Source organism: Rhinolophus ferrumequinum, chromosome 11, assembly GCF_004115265.2.
Source record: "Rhinolophus ferrumequinum isolate MPI-CBG mRhiFer1 chromosome 11, mRhiFer1_v1.p, whole genome shotgun sequence".
NCBI lineage: Eukaryota > Metazoa > Chordata > Mammalia > Chiroptera > Rhinolophidae > Rhinolophus > Rhinolophus ferrumequinum.
This window is the reverse complement of record NC_046294.1, coordinates 45,051,250-45,073,765: the sequence shown is the minus strand read 5'-3', so window position 1 is coordinate 45,073,765 and position 22,516 is coordinate 45,051,250. Positions and strand designations below refer to the sequence as shown.

The 22,516-nt window shown below is 40.2% G+C and overlaps 1 protein-coding gene across 1 annotated transcript in view; it reads right to left on the bottom strand.

Annotated features, from left to right (window-relative positions):
• LOC117030247 (interferon-induced very large GTPase 1-like) overlaps positions 1-10,255 on the bottom strand; it is a 34,195-nt gene extending 23,940 nt beyond the window's left edge. The window contains exon 1 of the mRNA XM_033120180.1: positions 10,120-10,255. The gene's annotated coding sequence lies outside the window, so the exon portion shown is untranslated. The remainder of the gene's footprint in view (positions 1-10,119) is intronic.
• Positions 10,256-22,516: the final 12,261 nt, after the last annotated feature.

Here is a 22,516-nt window from a genome sequence, read left to right as displayed (position 1 = left end):
CCTTGATAGTATTATTGTAAGTGAAATAAGACAGATGAAAAACTCGAGAGATGTATGATTTCACTCTTGTGGGATATAAAACAAAAAGTAACAAATGAACAAACAAAACAAATAAACTAAAATATAAACTAATTGATAGAGACACTAGAATGGTAGTTATCAGAGGAGAAGGTGGGTGGGGAGAAGATGAAAAGGGTAAAAGGGGGTCAAATGCATGGTGTTGGAAAGAAACTAGGGTTTGGATGGTGGACACACAATAGAGTATACAGATGTCATATTATAAAGTTGTACACCTGGAATTTATATAATTTAATTAACCAATTTCACCCCAATAAATTTAATAGAAAAATAATAAATTGGCCATTCTGGGTGGCCTGGACATGAAAATAACTCATTTAAATGTTTTACTTCCTAGTTTCCAATTGAAGTATTCTTTCTGGATGAATATTTGAATGAATACACCTGCAGGTTCAACTACTATGCTAGCATGTTCAACTGAGGGATTTTTCAGAATTTAGCTTCCAAGAATAAAGAAATTTAAAAGGCTATTCAGAGATATGGAGCTCTTAAAGGAGACGAGTAGGCTAGATTGAGAAGTGTTGCCAACATCTGACTGACTAATATGGTTTCCAGATGGGTAGATCAAAAAGAATATTGGAGAAAAATTATCAAAGAAACAGTAGAACATTTTCCAGAGCTACAATATAACCTGATTTTTTTAATAATGAAAATATACATAAAATGTTGAACACAATAATAATAATAATAATAATAATAATAGTAATATTAAGTCTATTTAGATATATCCTGGCAATATTCTCATACTCTTCGAATAGAGTAAAGAGTTTAAAGATTAAACAAATGAATAAACTTGTCAATTATACTTCAATTAAACAAAAAACAGACAAATACCAAATGAACAAATTATGTTATTCATAGGTAAATTAAAAGCAGACTGATATCAGAGTTCGCGCAGCAGCATGGAACATTATATGGTATTACAACACTACTTTTAAAATTCTGAAGGACTATGATTTGAAACCTTATATGTCAACAAAATTAGTAAAGAAACAAGTAAAAATAGTACTGGAATAACTGTTATATAAAGTATAAATTAAGACCAATCTGTAATTAAAATTCCAGCTGGTTCAATATAGGAAATGGTGGTATGTGTGAAGATGTGTGTGTGTGTGTGTGTGTGTTTAGACTGAATATGTACAGGGTTGATAGAAAATTATTTTTGGATGTATAGGATAAAAATGGAGGTTAGTTATGGCATAAATGGGTGATTGTATCTTCACTAATGTAATAACAAAATGAAATTAAGAAATCTGAATTAGTACCACAAAGGTAGGACAGAAAAAATCCAAACAAAACCAGAAATCATGGAAATCACATTAAAAAAAAAATAAAACGACAGTTAGTAGCCAAGATTTTTATTCCTACATATATGTCAATAGAACTGTGTGTACACATGCATCAAGATGAATCCACTGGAATATTTATAGCAGTGCTACTCCTAACGGTCATAAATTGGAGTCAACTGATATGTCCATTCACAGACAAAAGGGTAAATAAATTGTGGCATAGTAATACAATGGAATGTTATACATAATGAAAACTAAGGTCACAGCTACACACATTACTATGGGAGAATCTTGCAATATTAAGTTGTCAGACAGAAGCCAAATACAAAACAATGCATGCAGTATGATTCCACATAAAGAAAGTTAAACAACTGGCAAAATGTAACTTATACTGTTAGAAGTCTGAATAGTGACTAGTGTAAACTTTTGGGAAGTAGAGAGGATTAATAATAACTAGATACAGGTATGAGAGATTGTTCTGGGATACAGGCAGTGCTCTAATACTCCATCTGGGCATGCTTACATGGTCATTTAATTTGTGGTACATTACTGAACTGTAAATCCTAGTAGGCTCTACTGTGATGGGATGATCTCTATAGCTTGTGAAGTCATTGGCAAATGGAGGAAGGATCAAAAAGACCAGGAGAAAGGACCAAAGCACTCTTTGTTTTGTTTCCATGACAGTTGGGATAACCTGCATCCTTTCTACCTATAAGTAATGTTGCATGCACGTGTTTCCTGGTTTTGAGGTTCAGATCTCTTGCAATCACAAAACAGAAAGCAGGCAATCTCAGACCTCATATGGAGAAACCCCTGAGAACTTGTGTCCTATTTCTTGAGCTGTCTGTGAAGCCTGGGCATGGTCAGTCTGAGAGAGATTTAAAGGAAATAGCCTCATACATATATGGTAAAATGATTTTCAAGTGGGAAAGGGAATTCTTTCAACAAATGGTGCTGGCACAATTAGATATCGACTGGTACATAAATAAACATTAACACTACATCATACCAGACACAAAGTAATTCAAAATAGACCAAAGGCTTAAACGTAAAAGCTAACATAAAAGTTTTAGAGGAAAACATAGTGAAAATGTCCATGGCCTTACAGTAGGCAAAAGTTTCTTAGGACACTAAAATCATGAATCATAAGAGAAAAACTTGATCAATTAGACTTAATCAAAATAAAAACTTTTTGCTCTTTGAAAAATACCATTAAGAAAATTAATAGCCAAACAAATGAATGGAAGAAAATATTTGTAATGCATATATGCAATAAAAGACTGGTATCCCATTTATACGAACACTCTTGCAGCTCAACAATGCATGAGAATGCAATAAAAAATGGGCAAAAAGTATGAACTGACAATTCACAAAGAAGGTTTGGAAGGGTCAACAAGCACATGAAAAGATGGTGAACATAATTAGTCATCAAGGAAATGCAAACTAAAATTGCAATGAGATCATATTACACACTGATTAGAATGGCTTACATGAAAAGACTGACAATATCAAGTGTCACGGAGAATGGAGAGAGCAACTAGAACTCACACACTGTTCTTGGTAACCTCTTTAGAAGATTGTTTGGCAATTTCTTAAAAAGTTAAACATACACCTGCCATACAATTCATACATTTCACTTCTAGGTATCTACCCCAGAGAAATAAAAATATATGTCCTCACGAAGTTTTCTGTATAGATATTCATAGCATCTTTTTTCATAATAGTCCCAAATTGGAAATTGTCTAAATGTCCATCAATAGGTTAACAGATAAAATATGGTATGTAATGAAATGCTACTCAACAATAGAAATGAATAACTACTCTTACAGACAACAACACGGTTGAATTTAAAAAAAAATATGATGAGTGAAAGAAGCCATCAACAAAATAATACACAACTGTATTATTCCGTTTATAGGAAATGCAAACTAATTTATAGTAAGAAAAAACATTTCAGTGGTTTCCTGGGGCTGGGTCAGAGTGAGGCATAGATGGCAAATGGGCACTAGACGTTTTGGGGGATAATGAAAATGTTTTGTATCTTGATTGTAGGAATGGTTCCAAGGTTTCAGTGCTTTCAACTTGGCAAAGTTCATCAAAATATGTACCTTAAATGTATGCATTTGATTGTGAATAAATTATTTCTCAATACACTTGACATAAAACAACAACAACAACAACAACAACTTTAAGCCAGGATAGAGGAAGTCACATGAAGCCATCTCCTATGTACATTTCAGTGGGAGACATAAGGCCCATTTATATGGGAGTATATGCTCATACTTAGACATGACATTCTTAGGACGAGTTTATCCCATATTCTAATTTGCTTCCAAACTACTGAGGTGTCTGGGATGTTACCCAAAAGTATTCTGAAGCCAAATAGCAAGAGGATAATTTTTCCCTTCCCTTGGTTTTTATATTTCTGGCCTTTTATAGCTAGTGATTAGTAGTAAATCCCCTAGCTACAGATGAAGCAAGAGGCATTGTTTTGAGGACAGAAAGGAACTGAACTGGACCCCATACCAGGATCAGCCAAGTGCTTAGAGGATGTTTGTGAATAATTGAGGAGAGTGAAGAAGAAAGCTGAATCCCTAGAGGCTGAAGGGAATGAAACACTTCCAGGGCCAGCCTGGCACATAGATGTGCTTCTCACCAGCAGGGTCCCGTGAAGTGGGATATAAATAAGTGCATCCCAAGTTGCACCCCCCACCTTCTTTCCAAACTTTTTCCTCTTTTGGTTTCTCAACACACTCATTCTAGTCCCATCTTCCCAGGGTCTCAGGCCCCAAACAATGTCATCTTTGACTCTTCTGTCTTCTTCACTGTCCACAGTCAGACATCACATCTTCATAGTTTTACATCTAATTTACATACACTTATCTCCTCCTAAATGCCAGGCACTTTGCTAGACAATGAGGTTAGAGAAATAAGTAAGAAAAGTGTGAGATGGTCCCTTGAACCCACAATCTTGAAGCACAGAGAGAGGGCTAGGATTGCAGGAAAGATTACATCCAACAGCATTAGTTGAGCCTCCTCTTTGGTGACTTCACTTTCTAATTCTGGAGAATGCAGAAGCCATGTGGTCAGACCTTTAATTATTTTTAGCTTCAAATTAAGACTGTAATTTCATCCTTGTGTTTTTCCCTGCGTTCTTTAAGGAAGAAGTGTCCCTAAGTCCTTTGCAATACTAACTGTCCTCTAACTCATGCTCCTACTCAACTCCTCTTGGGTCTTGTTTTCTATTATCTCAAGTCTAAAATATCTTGAGTACCTCACTTTCATGGTTGCTTAGCTCTGGACAAGAAAACATACTCAAGCCTTCCCATTCCATTTAAAGAAAGATTGGATCCTGCCTCCTCCATAAGCTTTTATCTCCTTTATATTCCCTTTGTTGCCACATTTCTTACAAAGTATTTGCAATTTAGCACTTCTGACTCAATAAATGTTTGTTGATAAAGTGAATCAATGAATGCATCTCATCCACTTATTAGTCTCATTTCTGCCCCTATCTTTTAAAGATAAATTCTCTATAAGCCCTGTACTCACAGTCCAGTCACCCAGCCCAGAAGGCCCCTCCAGCATTGTCACCCTGCTCACTCTATGGACCTTCTCTTTGTGGACTATCTCCCCTCTCTTGTACCCATCATGATAATGTGCCCTTAAGCAAACTACATCATATAAGTATTATGGATGTGACGCTTAGCAAAGACATGTTTAAAATTCCAGCATTTATTCCACACATATGTATTGAGGACTTTCAGCATGCTGGGAAGCGCTCTAGGAGCTGTGGGGTGATTGATGAATACGAGAGGTTAGATCCCTGCCCTTTGAAAGTTTGCATTCTAGTCAAAGGAAGCAGCCCATAAACTTGTAAAGAATTGAATAAGCACAATAATTTCATATTGTTAAGTGCTAAGATAGAAATAAGCAGATAATGGGATGGAGAGTAACTTGCGGCTACTTTTGATAATGTCGTTAGAGAATATGTGTTTGAGGGGTTGTGACTCTGGTGCCGATAATGAGCTGCTGTAGACACTTCTTGCCGTGTCCAACCTTTTCCAGTAACTATCAAATTTAATGATTCATAAATTCTATTTCTGGGTATATATCTGAAGGAAAAGAAAACACTAACCAGAAAAGATCTACACACTCATGTTTATTGAAGTACTATTTATAATAGTCAAACATAAAGTAACCTAAGTATCCATGGATGGATAAATGGATAAAGAAAATTTTATATATAAAGTGGAATATTATTGAGCCATTAAAAAGAAGGGAATCTTGCCATTTGCTACAATATGGATGGACTTTAAAGGCATTATGCTAAGTTGGTAAGTCAGTCAGCAAAGGAAAGGTATGACCTCACTAGTACGTGGAAACCAAAATCACACAAACAAACAAAAGCAACAATGGAACCCCCAGAGAATAGATTGGTGGTTGCCAGAGGTGGGAGGCAAAATGGGTGAAGGAGGTCAAAAGGTCCTAACTTACAGTAATAAAATGAATGAGTCCTGAAGATACAATGTACAGCATGTCGACTTTAGTTGATAATACTGTATTGTATATTTGAAAGGTGCTAAGAGAGTTAATCTTAAAAGTTCTCGTCACAAGGAAATATGTAACTATTTGTGGTGATGGATGTTACCTAGATTTAATGTGGTGATCATTTTGTAATATATACATATATCAAATTATATGTTGTACAATAGAAACTAAGGATATATGTCAATTATATCCCAATAAAAAAAGGTTTAAACAAATTTTAGCTTGCCTCTTAATCTCTGCCTTGGTATCCTAGATCTTATTATTCCTTTTGTATTTGGAGCTGCCCATTGGACTTGTTGGATGAATTATGTAGAACAGCTTGTCCAATTAGAAACTCATCCTAACTTCCTGGCTCTACCCATTTTGGGGTATCCATCCAATTCTGAAGGGGGAAATGGTGATGTGGGTACCTTTTATGTCTTGAAGCCCATTTCTTTCCTATTTCTTTCCGTAAACTGTGGTCACTGTTGGATATTTATTAAATATTGGGCATTAGTAGGTGTATTTATTTGACTGATCTCTATGAAAAGTCCTTGAATCTGTTATCTAACTTCTTATTTGGTCCATTTTCTACATGGCATCCTGAAAGTTATATTTCAATCATTTGTTTACAAAAATTTGAAAACTCTTTGTGGGGACAGAGCCACGAGTGTAGTTTCTAGGCTCTCAGCCTCACATGGAAAGGTGCTGGCTCAGGTAGTAAATGGCCATCAACTGTGATTGGATGGCCATCAGCTGTGGCTAGTTGGTCATCAGCTATAACCAGTGAGCCATTGGCCACTAATATAACTGCTTTGGCTACCCCAGCAGAAAATGGGGGCTAGCAAGAAGATGGTGGCTGTGCTAGCAAGCGTGGATTGCAGAGGGGTGCGGAGTATAGTGGTATGACTCCCCTATCCATGTCTCTGTGGGTGTTCCTTTTTGGCCTCACCATATCCTGCGTTCTTATGTGAGGAGCGGGACCAGGGACCCCGCATGACACCCTGCATGGCACATGGCGCACCGAGCAGGGTACGGTGCCGGCCAAAGCGCTCCGAAGGGCAGTGGAGCAGTTTGTGCATATGAACACTCAGTCTCAGGAAGACCAGGAGGAACGGCTGCCGGAGAGCTGGACCCCCATGGAGGGGTGGGAAGACATGGACGGTTCCCCAACCAGTATAGGCTGGAGAAAGCGAAGGTCGTTGTGGCCCTGTGGGCTGGGAAGTGCTTGCCGAGGCCCTCACCCCCAGGTTGGGGAGGACTTGGAGCCCTCGCCCTGTGGAAGGGGCACTGTGGAAGGGGCACTGATTGTGAGGCTCACAGCCCTCGCAAATGACTGTGGACTATGGGGAATTGCCATCCATCCCTGATTTGATGGATTGCTTGACTGTTTGCTTGGGAATGTACCACCATGTAGTGGAACCGGTGGATGTTTGCTTCCTGTGTCTTGACCGGCCGCCATCGAGAATATGTAAGCACCTTGACTGTGAGCCGCTGTTGTTCCAGCACGGTACCCTGAGATGCCCAGAGAGTGGCAGTGCCCTGAGAACCTGGCTGAGTCCAGGAAGTCTGGCTGAGCCCAGAGAGACTGGCAGTGCCCTGAGAGGCCCTGGCTATGCCCGGGGAGACTGGTGGTATCCTAAGAAGCCCAGGAAATCTGGCTGTGCCCAGAAGGAATGGTGGTGCCCTGAGAAACCCTGGCTATGCCCAGAGAGCCTGGCTGCGTCCAGGATATTGCATTCACCTCCAGGCTACTCGCACAGGGCCCCTTGCGGAAGACACGCTTGTCTCGCAGATTGTGAGGCGAGACCCTGTAGGGGTGAAGTGTGGGGACAGAGCCAGGAGTGCAGTTTCCAGGCTCTCGGCCTCACGTGGAAAGGTGCTGGCTCAGGTAGTAAATGGCCATCAACTGTTATTGGATGGTCATCAGCTGTAGCTAGTTGGCCGTCAGCTGTAACCAGTGAGCCACTGGCCACTAATATAACTGCCGTGGCTACACTAGCAGCAAATGGGGGCTAGCAAGCGTGGATTGCAGAGAGGCACAGAGTATAGTGGTATGACTCCCCTTTCTGTGGATCTGTGGATGTTCTTTTTTGGCCTCACCATATCCTTCGTTCTTATGTGGGGAGCGGGACCAGAGACCCTGCATGACACCCTGCATGGCACTCTTCATTGGTTTATGATATGATCAAATTACTTGGCCCTGGCATTCAAGACCCCTCCTAACTTGGCAACAGTCAACCTAATTCCTTTCACAACTGCTCTTTTTCCTTTGCCTACCTTCTAGTTCACTTTCTTCACTTAGAAACTACACTCTGCCATCTTTCCTCAACCTCATAGTTTTCTAAATCCTGTATATTGAGGGGGAGCAGAATACACCATCCCAACGTGTGCCACTTTAACACGTGGATTGCTTTGCTGAAGGCAATTAGGACCAAGCAGACTTGAAAAACTTTTAACCTCTCTCTTGACTGCCTAAAAGCATTGATCGGGGCCAGTATTAGGAAGAGAGAAGAGAGCTATAACCAGAGACAACTTTTTATATCAGAAAGACATTATCTGCATGGCAGGGCAAACATTTGTTTACCAAACATTTGCTCTTTTCATCTTCCTCTGAATCGTCTTCCTCCCCTTTGGAGCTCCAGACCCCCACCCCCTTCTCCTTAGCTCAGGATGTCATACAAGCCTCAATTGCCAGACGGCCCTTGAGTCTTCATGTCTTTGTGGGGCTCCCATAGGTATGTGATTACACTTGGTTTTCTCCGGTTAATGTGTCTTACATTGATTTAATTATTACACCAGTCAACAAACTGAGAAGGGAAAGAAGGACGTTTTTCCTCTCCTATATTATTATATCCATCAGTCCTTTTCCATCTTCTCTGCCTACGGCCTTATATTCCTGACCCAGGTCAAGTTTCTCCTTACTTTGAAGCCATCCATTTGTCTTCCAGATTGAGTAAATACCTCTCTTCTCTGTGCTCACAATAACACCTGTTACGTACATGAATCATAATAACAATGTTAATCTTTTCCTGAGCCTTTTATTTCTGGAAAACAATTAAAGAAATATATCCATCCTATTTGCTCTAAGATATGGCTTTCTGCAAAGAACCACCGTTCCCCATATGACTTGGATAGATAAGACTCACTGCTGTCTCCTTTTTTCACTTACAACGAGGCCAGATACAAACCCTTCAAATTCCCATTTTTTTTTGCCTCAGAAATGATGAACTGAGCCGTTTGTCTCCACTGATCACTTGAAACAAACACTTGTGACTAAACCTTCATTAAGCTTCTTTCCTTTCTCCAGGCCCCTGAACTTTGACCGGCCTTCCTTCTGACCCAGGAAACAACCTGTCCTTAAAGATCCTGCCTGAGAATCAGCCAATCTCATGGAAACACATTTCGATTATCCCACTCTCTCCATACCTTATTCTTTCTAGTAGAACCTTGTTGATCAATCCACATAAAAGAAAATTCCTTTCTGCCTGGCCTGTCTGTTGCTTGCAGCTCTGTGGTTGTATTGTTTTCCTTATTTCTACAGTCTCTTTCCCCTTGTTTCAATAATCCTTTCAAATAAAGTCTCTATTTACCTGTCTAGATTTATTTGTATTTGATAACACAAATTGCCAAGTTCTTTACTTGTCTGTTGAGCTAAAGTACCTCCTTTCCCCCCACATTTGGAGCTGTGTTTTGGAATAGTGACAAGGCCAGATTCATGTTTGTGTTCTTAGCATGTCTTAATCTGTCTGTTCCCTATGACTGTTTCCATCAATTTCTGACCCCACTTTCGTGTTTGAGTCTGTCTTTGTATCTGTCTACCCCATTTTCCTCCTTCTTCACCTACTTGTCTCCTTGAAGCCTGTTAGGTCTCTGAATGTTAGAGACCTTGACTTAATATTAGGTCTCTGAATGTTAGGTCTCAGAGACCTTGACTTACAGACAGAACCATGTCTGCAAGAAAACAAAATGTCTGTTGGCCTGCACCTGCAGACAGAGCCAAACTTGCGATATCAGAAAACGCCACAAAACAGCTACTGGCTTGCAGGCAGTCAGCGTTTTCTGTTCAAACAATGCTACCCTGTCAGCAGAGCTTCTATAAAACCCTCCTAACCCCCTCCCTCGGGGCTGCAAGTCTCCTTTAGATATGCAGCCCGGGCTGCAGCTGTCTTTGTCCAGTCCGATATACTTTTCTGTGTTAACAATAAAAACTTTCTTAACTTGCCTGACCATGCGCGTTCTTTTACCAGCCGATCTATCAAGGCCAAGCTCCTGTCTTCAGGTTGCTCCAGAGAGACCTGCTTGTAGAGTAAGTTCCTTCCCTGAGTCTGGTGGGTGATGACTCACATCTCCAGCCCAGACTTTGGCTCCTTTGGTGATGGAGGGGTCTGATTTTATCCTCTAAGCCGGAAGGGAAAAATTGGTTTCACTTTTGTTTTTGTTGGTTCTTTTTTTCTTTAAAAAATTCAGCTGATTCAAGTGAAACCTGTTTGTTTGTTTTTATTGCAATCCGTGGGTTTTGTAATTACTGCAATTAGAAGACTGATGTTTGTGCATGTACATGTGAGTGTGCGTACGTGCATGTGCACGTGTGTGTGTGTGTGTGTGTGTGTGTGTGTACCAAAGGCGTGGGTGGGGTGAGCCCAAGATAATGAACATAGAAACAGGACTGGGAGAGAATTGGGAGAAGAGACATGGGCACATTTTCAAGAGCAGTGTCTTCCTCCACGGGGAAAGTGGTTTGAACTGCTTTCCTATTCTAATTCTCATCACTCAAGAACAAACAGAGAAGCATGTTCCCAGTGCCAATGAAACTTGTTAGTTTCTATTTCCTATAAAAGACTTTTCATGCAAGAATCAGTTTCAAGTCTTGAAGCTCTGAGTTCCCAAAATGATTACTTTGAAAATTAACAAATCTTCGAACATTTTATTACCAAATTTGGAGGATTCAAATCCAAAGTACTTAAAGGTGTTTTGTGGGAAAAAAATCTAAAAAATGTACAAAAACACATTCTGTGTTTATCGTGAGAAAGAGAGAATTTTATTGGTCTTCATCTTTTATATTAGAGCTTTCCAGTAATGTTATTTCTGACAGTTGTCCCTAAAACTTAAACCCATGTAAAGCACTTTGTTTCATTATATTTTTGTGAATATAATTCATTATGATATTGATTGCTGACCAGTGCCCCTGGCCTATTGTTCTATTTCAAACTTTTGTAGTCTGATGCACACATATTCTTTCAGGTGAACTTCATACTCGTTTTTTTTTCCAGTTCCTCCAGAAATCTTACCCACATCCTCCCTTTTCCTACTCTTTCCCTTAGGTAGGAGCACTGGTGTTTCCTAATCAAGATTTTTAATGTCATTCAGAGACACATTTGAGTCCAGCATCCAACAGTTACTAGCTGTATTTACTTCAGTCTTGGGTGTGGGGAGGGTGACCCAAGTAATGAGAGCAGCTGAGCAGTGGAATGAATTTGTGCCACTAGTACTATCTGCCTCACATGATGTTAAAGGGGATAAAATACTTGGCCTGGAGTAGTTATTCAAATTAAAAATTCTCCCTGACACATAATTGGTTTGAAAATCACATCTATCTAGACAGAAGGCCTCAAGGGGAAGTTTTCCAGCTACAGTGTTCCAACAAGTATTAAATTTGAACCTCTGAGAATTGCTATATTCATGCCACCATCTGACATGTCTTGGGGGATTTCCTTTTTACACTCATGCTGGGTGTTGTATCCGTGTCTACGTTTTGACTATTGCTATGCTACAAGTCTATAGAGGATAGAGTGTGTGTCTGATTCACCTCATAGTTTTTCACAGTTGAGCACACTTTCTGTATATGACAAGGTCTCAGTAAACGTTGTATACGTTAATGAAGGATGCAAGCAATCCCATGGCCTCAAAATCAGATTCACAAAGAGTTCATTTCACCACAGCAACTTCGTGTTGCTCAGGTCAACGTCCAGTACAGAGAAAAGACTTTTGGTTTCATTTCTCATTCTCATCTCAATTCCCAGAAATGATTGTTTTTCACAGAACTGTTTGTTAAGTGATTAATGAAAGTTCTTTGTCAGCTATCTCTAAGCTTTCCTGCCAATTTTCTAACTTAAGTTCCATTTGAAAAATTCTAGCCTTACTCTGAATAAACTGAAGGAAAAAGAACACACTGAGACCTCCCCAGAAATACTAGAGAGAGCCGGTGACCCACAGGGCTCCCCCAGGCCTGGGAGGCAGGTGATGCCAGAGAGGTACTTGGGGTACAAGGGAACTTGAGAGTGAGGGAGTGCTTAAATTTTACACTCTATCTGCCTTACCTGCCTCACCCTAGTTCCAGCCCTACTCCCAAATCTGATTAAAAGCCCTGTGGAGTGGGGCAATCCATCTCTAATCCATTCATAAGAGAGAAGGGCAGATGAGATTACTGAGACTCTCCTGCATGGCATTTTCTCCTTATACTTTCCTTCCATCTGGCTCATCTTTGGTAGGAGAATATAACCTTTAAGGCACTTTGTTAGCCTCATATGAAATCTGGTGGGAGATACTTGCCGGCCAAGACAGAGGGAGAAAAGGAGGAAAAATCAGATCATGCAGGTACATTAGTAACAACCCAGTTTTCCTTTGTTTCAACACCAGATGTGTGGGTGTTTTCCCTTCATTAAACAATTCTGTGACACTAACTGGGTGTACTACAATTTAACTCATTCTGACCCTTTCTATCTGGAGAGAGTGTCAGATTCCACAGGTTAAGGGTTCGTTCCCCCCACCCCACAGTGCTGCTTCAGATTCCAATCCCAAGTAGTAGGTGACCAGGGTAACTACAACTTCTGTTTCGCTTGTTTGGCTACAGGTCGGAAGTTCCCAGAAACCCCTTCTGAGGTTCTATTAATTTTTTGAGAGTAGTTCACAGAACTCAGGGAAACACCTAACTATTGTTTACCAGTTTGTTAAAGGATACATATGAAATGAGGGGATACATAAGGCAGGGCCTGAGTGCAGGAGCTTCTGTTCTCATGTAGTTGTGATTCTCACCCTCCTGTATAGGGCTGTTTTCAAGAACGTGGAAGCTCTGCAAAACCCATGCTATTGGGATTTTATGGAAGCTTTCTCATATACTTGTAGACACAATCTACTGTGAATTTCCAGGCCTTCTCTACTCTCTGGAGTTGGGGATGGAGGTGTGCCTGAAAATACCACGCTTGTTGTCAAGGCTTTTTCTTTGCGGTGACCAGCCCCCAACCAGAAGCTATCCAGGAGCCCATCCAGAGTCACTTCATTAGATCAAAAGATGCTCCTAGTGAACTTATAACTTCGGAATTTTTACAAGGATTTGAAGAGCTCTGTGTCAGGAACGGGGATGAAAACCAAATATATATTTCTTATTATATCACAGTATCACACCAGGGAAAGACACAGGCATCAGATCCTGGCTTTCGTGGACTTCTCTTCCTACCTCTGAGGGCAGTGCCCAGCTGTAACCAGTACGGTGATGGTTGTCAGAGGAGGTAGAAAGGAAGAGCATCCTCCTTTTGTTCTGTGAACCCCGAGTTTTTCCTGATTTTGGTGTCTGATCATATCTTCATCCTACTCACTTCAGAAGCCATGGATTTCTGAGCAAGTTATTAGGCGGCATTATCCTTGCAGATGACAGGGATATGAGAATTTGAGCTGATTTGTTCTGTTAAGAGAGCTATTGTCATCAGTCCCCTTAAAGTCATGTATTAGATGGAAAGTAGACTCCGAGTCTTTTGTCACTACTTTTTAACTGTGTGATTTTGGGTCACTCATTTAATCTCTCAGACTTTCATCTCACCACTTTTCATTGTATTGGTTAAATGAGATAATCCCAATGCCTAACCTGGAGTAGGGGTTCAAAAAATTAATTCTATCTCTTCTTCTCATTCAAGTCCTTCTTAAGGGACCCTCTAGTGTCAACATCTCAGACTTGTATGGAGAAGTAGAAACCAATTGTGCGAAACAGAAGATGGCGTTCAAGGAAGCTTCCACCACTAAGGCAAGGGAGAACCTCCTGTATCTTTATAGACATTATGACATAGAAGTGATGGTACTGAGCACTCTAGAATCCATGATGAATATCCGCCAATGGAGTTAGGAAGAGTAGATATAGAGAGTTTGTGGCAGATGTGGTTTGGGGTGGCCCCCACTATGGAGGACCCAGGGGATATTCAGTGTGGCCAGGTAGAGTGCAAAGAGCAAGCAAGTCAGAAGCTTAACTCAGAAGAGTGGGCACCATGGAAGTGGTAGGAATGGGTTGAGGGAAGAGCTACCCAAAATATGGCTGCAGTTGTGGACTTTGCAGGATGAGAAGGGGATTCAGCTTCATTCTGGTGCCACTGGTGAATACTGAGAACATTAAAGACATTAATCACTAAAAGTGCCCTTGGGTTTGGTGTCCTCACTGAAGAGGAACCTGAATCAGGATTTTTGTTAGTTTTGTCAAATAAGAATCTTGGAGTTAATGTAATGTGGGATGCCATTTTAGGGAAATATTTTTGAATCTTCAAACTGGTTAACTCAGACGTGCTGTTTACATATCCAATTTAAGCAAATCCTGTTGGCGCTACCATCAAAATGTATCCTGAATTAGGCCACTTTTGATCATGTAAGGCACTAACCAGCATCCTAATCCAAGCTACTATCGTCTCTTTCCTGGATTGCTGCAATAGTCTTCTAACTTATTCCCCTGTATTGTCTTTGTCATTGTGCCCTACCCCAGTCCTCTCTCAGTTTGTTCTCCACTTAGTAGCAAGAATGAGCTTTTAAAATAGAAAGTAAGATGCCACTCCTTTGCTAAGAAATCTCCAAGAGCTTCCCTACTCACTCTTAGCAAAAGTAACAATCCTTACAATGTCCCATGAGGCCCTACATCAAATTCATTTCTCACCAGTCTCTCCCTTGCTTTTTTTTATTGTTGTTATTTTTAAATTGATTTTTTATTGAGGTATGATTGACATATACATTATATTAGTTTCAGGTATACAGCAAAATGATTTGATATTTGTATATAAATTGATTTTTTTTAATTTTATTTTTTAAATTTATTGGGGTGACAATTGTTAGTAAAATTACATAGATTTCAGGTGTGCAATTCTGTATCACATCATCCATAAATTACACTGTGTGTTCACCACCCAGAGTCAGTTCCCCTTCCATCACCATATATTTGATCCCCCTTACCCTCATCTCCCACCCCCCAACCCCCTTACCCTCTGGTAACCACTAAATTACGTTCCCCAGATTAATTTTCAAACCCGTGGCCATCCTGTGGTCACCGACTGCCCTCCAATCCCCTCACCCTCCCCCCACCCCCCACCCATCCCGCCTATCTAGCAACCCTCAGTTTTTCCTCTTTGTCTCCAAAACTGTTTCTGATTAGTTCATTCACTTATTCTTTTCTTTAGATTCTGCAAATAAGTGAGATCATATGGTACTTATCTTTCTCTGTCTGACTTATTTCACTTAACATAATGTTCTCTAGGTCCATCCATGTTGTTGCAAATAGTAAGATTTCTTTCTTCTTTATGGCTGCGTAATACTCCATTGTATAAATGTACCACAGTTTCTTAATCCAGTCATCTACCGATGGGCATTTTGGTTGTGTCCATGACTTAGCTATTGTGTATAGTGCTGCAATACACATAGAAGTGCATAAAGATTTTTGAATTGAAGTTTTGGATTTCTCCGGATAGATACCTAGGAGTGGAATTACTGGATCATAGGGTAGTTCCATTTTCAGATTTTTGAGATACCTCCATACTGTTTTCCACAGTGGCTGCACCAATCTGCAATCCCACCAACAGTGCACAAGCGTTCCCTTTTCTCCACATCCGTGCCAGCACTTGTTGTTTGTTGATTTATTGATGATAGCCATTTTGACTGGGGTGAGGTGGTATCTCATTGTGGTTTTTATTTGCATTTCTCTGATGGTTAGTGAGGTTGAGCATTTCTTCATATGTCTGTTTGCCATCTGTATGTCCTTTTTAGAAAAATGTCTCTTCAAGTCCTCTGCCCATTTTTTAATTGGATCGTTTGTTTTTTTGAAGTTTAGTTGAGTGAGTTTTTCATAGATTTGTTATATTAATCCCTTATCAGATATATCATTGGCAAATATCTTTTCCCATTCAGTAGGATCCCTTCTTGTTTTATTGATGGTTTCCTTTGCTGTGAAAAAACTTTTTAGTTTGATATAATCCCACATGTTTATTTTTTCTCTTACTTCCCTAGAGCGAGGGTATATATCAGTAAAAATCTTACTCCGGGTAATGTCTGTGAAGTTTCTTCCTATATTTTCTTCTAGGTATATTATGGTTTCAGATCTTACATTTAAGTCTTTAAGCCATTTTGAATTTATTTTTGTATATGGTGTAAAGAGGTGGTCCAGCTTCATTTTTTTGCATGTGTCTGTCCAGGTTTCCAGCACCATTTATTGAATAGACTGTCTTTACTCCATCGTACATTCTTGCTTCCATTCTCGTAGATTAAATGGCCATATATGCGTGGATTTATTTCTGGACTCTCTATTCTGTTCCATTGATCTATGTGTCTGTTTTTATGCCAGTATCATGCTGTTTTGATTACTGTAGCCTTCTAGTATAATTTGAAGTCAGGTATTGTTATACCTCCCACTTTGTTCTTATTTCTCAAGATTGCCTTTGCTATTCGGGGTCTTTTATGGTCCCATATAAATTTTAGGATTATATGTTCTATTTCTGTGAAAAACGACGTTGGCAGTTTGATAGGAATTGCATTGAATATGTATATTGCCTTAGGCAGTATGGACATTTTAACTATATTAATTCTTCCTATCCATGAACATGATATGTGTTTCCATCTATTTATATCTTCCTTCATTCCTTTCTTCAGTGTCTTATAATTTTCTGAGTACAGATCTTTTACTTCTTTGGTTAAATTTATTCCCAGGTATTTTATAGTCTTTGGAGCGATTGTAAATGGGATTGTTTTTTTAATTTCTCCTTCTGATGTTTTATTATTGGTATATACAAATGCAACTGATTTCTGAATATTAATTTTGTATCCTGCTACTTTACTAAATTCATCTATCAGCTCTAAAAGCTTCTTGGTGGAGTCTTTAGTGTTCTCTATATATAGTATCATATCATCTGCATACAATGATAACTTTACTTCCTCCTTACCAATTTGGATGCCTTTATTTCTTTTTCTTGTCTGATTGCTGTGGCTAGAACTTCCAGCACTATGTTGAATAGAAGCGAAGATAGTGGGCAACCTTGCCTTGTTCCTGATTTTAGGGGGAATGGTTTTAGCCTTTCCCCGTTGAGTATGATGTTAGCTGTGGGTTTGTCATATATGTCCTTTATTATGTTAAGATATGATCCCTCTATTCCCACTTTCTTAAGGGTTTTTATCATAAATGGCTGTTGGATTTTATCAAATGCTTTTTCTGCATCTATTGATATGATCATGTGATTTTTATTTTTCATTTTGTTAATGTGGTGTATCACGTTAATTGATTTGCAGATGTTGAACCACCCTTGCATACCAGGGATGAATCCCACTCGATCATGGTTAATTATCTTTTTAATGTATTGCTGAATTCTGTTCGCTAATATTTTGTTGAGGATTTTTGCATCTATGTTCATTAGAGATATCGGCCTGTAGTTTTCTTTTTTTGTGGTGTCTTTGTCTGATTTTGGGATCAGGGTGATAGTGGCTTCGTAAAAAGTGTTTGGGAGTCTTCCTTCCTTCTGGATTTTTTGGAAGAGCTTGAGGAGAATAGGTGATAATTCTTTTTTGAACGTTTTGTAAAATTCACCTGTAAAGCCATCTGGTCCAGGGCTTTTGTTTGTTGGGAGACTGTTGATTACTGATTCAATTTCCGTGGTGGTAATCAGTCTATTCAGGTTTTCTGTTTCTTCTTGAGTTAGCCTTTGAAGGTTGTTCGCCTCTAGAAAATTGTCCATTTCTTCCAGATTGTCAAATTTGTTGGCATATAGTTGCTCATAGTAACTTCTTAAAACTTTTTGTATTTCTGCAGTGTCCGTTGTCACTTCTCCTCTTTCATTTCTGATTTTATTAATTTGGGTCTTCTCTCTCTCTTTTTTAATGAGTCTGGCTAAAGGTTTGTCGATTTTGTTTATCTTCTCTAAGAACCAACTCTTGGATTCATTGATCTTTTGTATTGTTTTTCTGGTTTCTATTTCATTTATTTCTGCTCTGATCTTTATTATCTCCTTCCTTGTGCTCCCTTTGGGCTTATTTTGCTGTTCTTTTTCCAAATCTTTTAAATATGAAGATAAACTTGATTAGTGATGTTTCTTGTTTCTTTATGTAGGCCTGGAAAGCTATGAATTTCCCTCTTAGGACTGCTTTCGCGGCATCCCATAGATTTTGGGTCGTCGTGTTTTCATTTTCGTTTGTCTTGAGATATCTTTTGATTTCTTCCTTGATCTCCTGCTTGACCCATTCATTATTTAGTAATAAGTTATTCAGCCTCCATGAATTGGTGTGTCTTCCAGTTTTTTTCCTGTAGTTCATTTCTAATTTCATAGCATTGTGATCAGAGAAGACAATTGGTATGATTTCAATTTTCTTAAATTTATCAAGACTTGTTTTGTGGCCTAACATATGATCTATCTTGGAAAATGTTCCATGTGCGCTTGAGAAAAACGTGTATTTTGCAGCATTGGGGTGAAATGTTCTGAAAATATCGATTAAATCCAAGTGATCCAATGTATCATTTAAGGCTGTTGTTTCCATATTGATTTTCTGTCTGGAAGACCTGTCCCTTGTTTTCAGAGGTGTGTTGAAGTCCCCTACTATGATAGTGTTACTGTTGATCTCTGCCTTTATGTCAGTCAGTACCTGTTTTATATATTTAGGTGCTCCTATGTTGGGTGCATAGATGTTTACTAGGGTTATGTCCTCTTGTCGGATCGATCCCTTTATTATTATATAGTGCCCATCTTTATCTTTTAGTATGTTCTTCATTTTAAAGTCTATTTTGTCAGATATAAGTACTGCAACTCCAGCTTTTTTCTCATTTCCATTTGCATGAAATATCTTACTCCAACCCTTCACTTTCAGCCTGTGTGTGTCTTTTGTTCTGAGGTGAGTCTCTTGTATACAGCATATACAAGGGTCTTGCTTTCTTCTCCAGTCAGCCACACTATGTCTCTTGATTGGAGCATTTAATCCGTTTACATTTAAAGTGATTATTGATAGGTACATAGTTATTGCCATTTTTAAATTTGTAGTTAGGTTGTTTTGATCTTTCTTCTATTTACAGAAGTCCTTTTAGTATTTCTTGCAATGCTGGCTTGGTGGTGATAAATTCCTTTAGCTTATTTTTTTCTGGAAAGCTCTTTATCTCTCCATCAACTTTAAATGATAGCCTTGCTGGATAAAGCAATCTAGGTTGTAGGCCTTTGTTTTCCATCACTTTGAGTATCTCCTTCCACTCCCTCCTGGCCTTCAATGTTTCTGTAGAAAAATCATTTGATAGTCTTATGGGAGTTCCCTTGTATGTAACCCTCTGTCTTTCTCTTGCTGCTTTTAGGATTCTCTCTTTGTCTTTAAGCTTTGCCATTTTAACTATAATGTGTCTTGGTGTGGACCTGTTTGGGTTAATCCTGTTTGGAAATCTCTGCACTTCCTGGGCTTGTATGTTGGTTTCCTTCATCAGGTTGGGGAAGTTTTCGGACTTTATTACTTCAAATATGTTCTCAATCCCTTGCTTACTCTCTTCACCTTCTGGTATTCCTATGATGCGCATGTTGTTGCGCTTGATGTTATCCCAGAGGTCTCTTAAACCATCCTCATTGTTTTTTATTCTTTTTTCTTTCTGTTGTTCCGTTTCGGTGATCTCTGCTACCTTGTCTTCTAAGTCGCTGATTCGATCCTCTGCTTCTTCTAGCCTGCTGGTAATTCCTTCAAGTGAGTTCTTAATTTCGGTAATTGTGTTCTTTAGTTCTAACTGGTTGTTCGTTATGATTTCCACATCCTTCTTTATGTTTTCTCTAAGCTCGTTCGTTATGATTTCTACATCCTTCTTTATGTCTTCTCTAAGCTCCTTAAACATTCTTATCACCAGTGTTCTGAACTCTGTCTCTGAAAGGTTGGTTACGTCTGCTTCATTTGATTCCAGTTGTGGAGGCTTCTTCTGTTCTTTTATTTGGGACATGTATCTTTGTTTCCCCATTCTGGCTGACTGTGTTTATTTTGATATATTAGGTAGATCCCCTAGAGTTCTTAGTTCTTGCTAGGTTATCTTATGTAGTATGTGTCCTTTATATTTGACTTGCACCACGTCGTCCTCCTCTGCGTGTGCTCCAAAGGTGACTCTGTCCCGTTCAAGAAGATCTTTAATTGCTTTTTGCTTGTGAGTAGGTGGGGTTAACTCCTGGGCTGACCCGTTGTGAGTCTTGGCTCTGCCCCCCACAGGGCGTTCTGCTGCGTGAGGGTTGACCACCCAAATGTGGTTTGGCCTCTATGGGCTCCAGTGCCTGCAGAGAACCCCCTCTGGGTGTGTGACCTGCAGGTCAAACCCAGCAGCGCTCTGGTTTGGTCTGGAGTTGGCCCCTGGATATGCTGAATCCCGTGCCTCTTAAGCTGGGCCCCGGCAGGGCAGTTTCAGAACAAAGCAAATCACCAAGCACAACAGCAACAACAACAACAAAGAAAAAAATCAAATACATTCACATGCAAAACCACCTGATAACCCCCACTCGACACAGGCAAAGATATCAAAGATATAAAGACAAAGCAAAACAAAACAAAACAAAGCAAAACAAAAAGCAGCGACAGTCTAGGCCTAAGCCCACCAAGCAATGTCCAGGTTGTCCTCTGCTGTACCAAAGAGCCCCCTGCTTATTGCACAGGCAGAGCCGGTCACCTGGTGCCCAGAGAGACTTTGGGACTGCAGACTTAAATGCGTGTGCCTGAGGGGTCTGGATGATAGTTTTTACAAAGTCAGTGCAATTTCTGCCCTTGCCTGCACATATGCACACTGAGAGTGGCACCACCAGCCCCTTGTCCAGTACTCTTGAGTCTTAAGGCACTTCTTCATTGTGTGTGTGTATGGGTGCGGGCGGGAGATTTCTGATCTGCTGAAAGCCCAGAGCTGGGCCTGCCTCACTGCTGATCTCCGGGTGTGTCTCTGCAGCTGCACCCGCCCCGCCCTAGGCAGGCCAGAAAGGGTGGGGGCTGGGGATGGAGGGGTCTTCTCTCTCCCAGCCCAGCCGCGCGCGTCACCCTCTTCCCGCAGGCCAGAAAAGTTGGTGGCTGGGGGTGGAGGAGTCTCTTCTCTCCTAGCGCAGCCAAAATCACACACACTTCCCAGTCTCCCTGGGTCAGGGCTGCCCGTCAGGCTTTCCAGAGCCTGAGCACTACGGCTACTCTGTAATCTGACACCACTCCTCAGTTCAGGGGCGGGTTTAAGTCTCTGGAAGGGCGGGGTAGGATTGGAAGAGCGGGGCGGGGGAGGGGCCCAGGTATGGAGACTGTGTTCTTTGTCTGCCCCAGGGCCCTCTGGCCGCCCTCCCCGCGGGAGAAATCAGCTGTGTGACGCAGGGAAAGAGCCCACCTCCTGGTCTCTGTGCTTTCCGCTCCGCCCTGGGATCTCGTGCGTGCCCGGAGTTGCGGGTACCACCGCGGTTTTCGGTTTTCGCCCCCGCCAGCTGAGGCTCCGTTGCGGGCTGGGATCTCCCGCCGCTGCCGGCCGGGTGTTTTCACTCCACTCCTCTTTTCCTTCCCCTGCTCGCCCAATTAGCGCACCTTCAAGTACTCCTTAGCTTCAAGTACTCCACGAATCTCCCCGCTGTTCTGTGTGATGAGCAAAAAGTTCTTTGATGGGTTATAGGTCTTGTTTGCAACAAGATCCGGAGGAGAACTCAGAAAGTGCGCCCTGCTGCCGCCATTCCTATGACGTCCTCTCCCTTGCTTTTTGTGCTACAGCCATACTGGCTTCCTTGATGGTCCTCAGTCACTTCAGGCATACTCCCACCTTGGAATCTTTGCTCTTGTTCTCTCTGTTCAAAGAACAGTTTTCCCACCCATACCCTCATTTTCTCCAGAATTCTGCTCATACTTCATTCCACCTGGGAAGCCTTCCCTGACGACCCTGTATTAAGTAGCAATTCTCTATGCCCAGTAGTTGCCATGATCCTTGCTCCATTTTTTTCTACTTAACACTTGCCACCATTTAACATAGCTTTTACTTCCTTATTTATTTGTTATCTCTTCCCACTAGAATGTAAGTTTTTATGAAAATAGAGACTTTATGTGTTTCTTTTTTCTTAATCCCCAGCTTTTAGAATAGTAGCTAGAACATAATAGATGCTAAATAAATATTTCTCGAACAATTAAATGAACATATAAAGTTGTAATATTTTATTTTTCCATAATTGGGCCATATTATATATACCTGTTTGTAACTTACATTTTCACTTAATATATTTTCACATCTTTTTATGTAGCTATACGAGGAGTTCCCTCATTTTTCTTAATTTCTGTATTAAATTCCATAGAAGAGATATACCACTTTTCTTAGCAACCCGAAGTAATGGACATTTAAATGGTTACTAAATTTTCTTTTTATGTGCAATTCTATGGTAAATATCTTT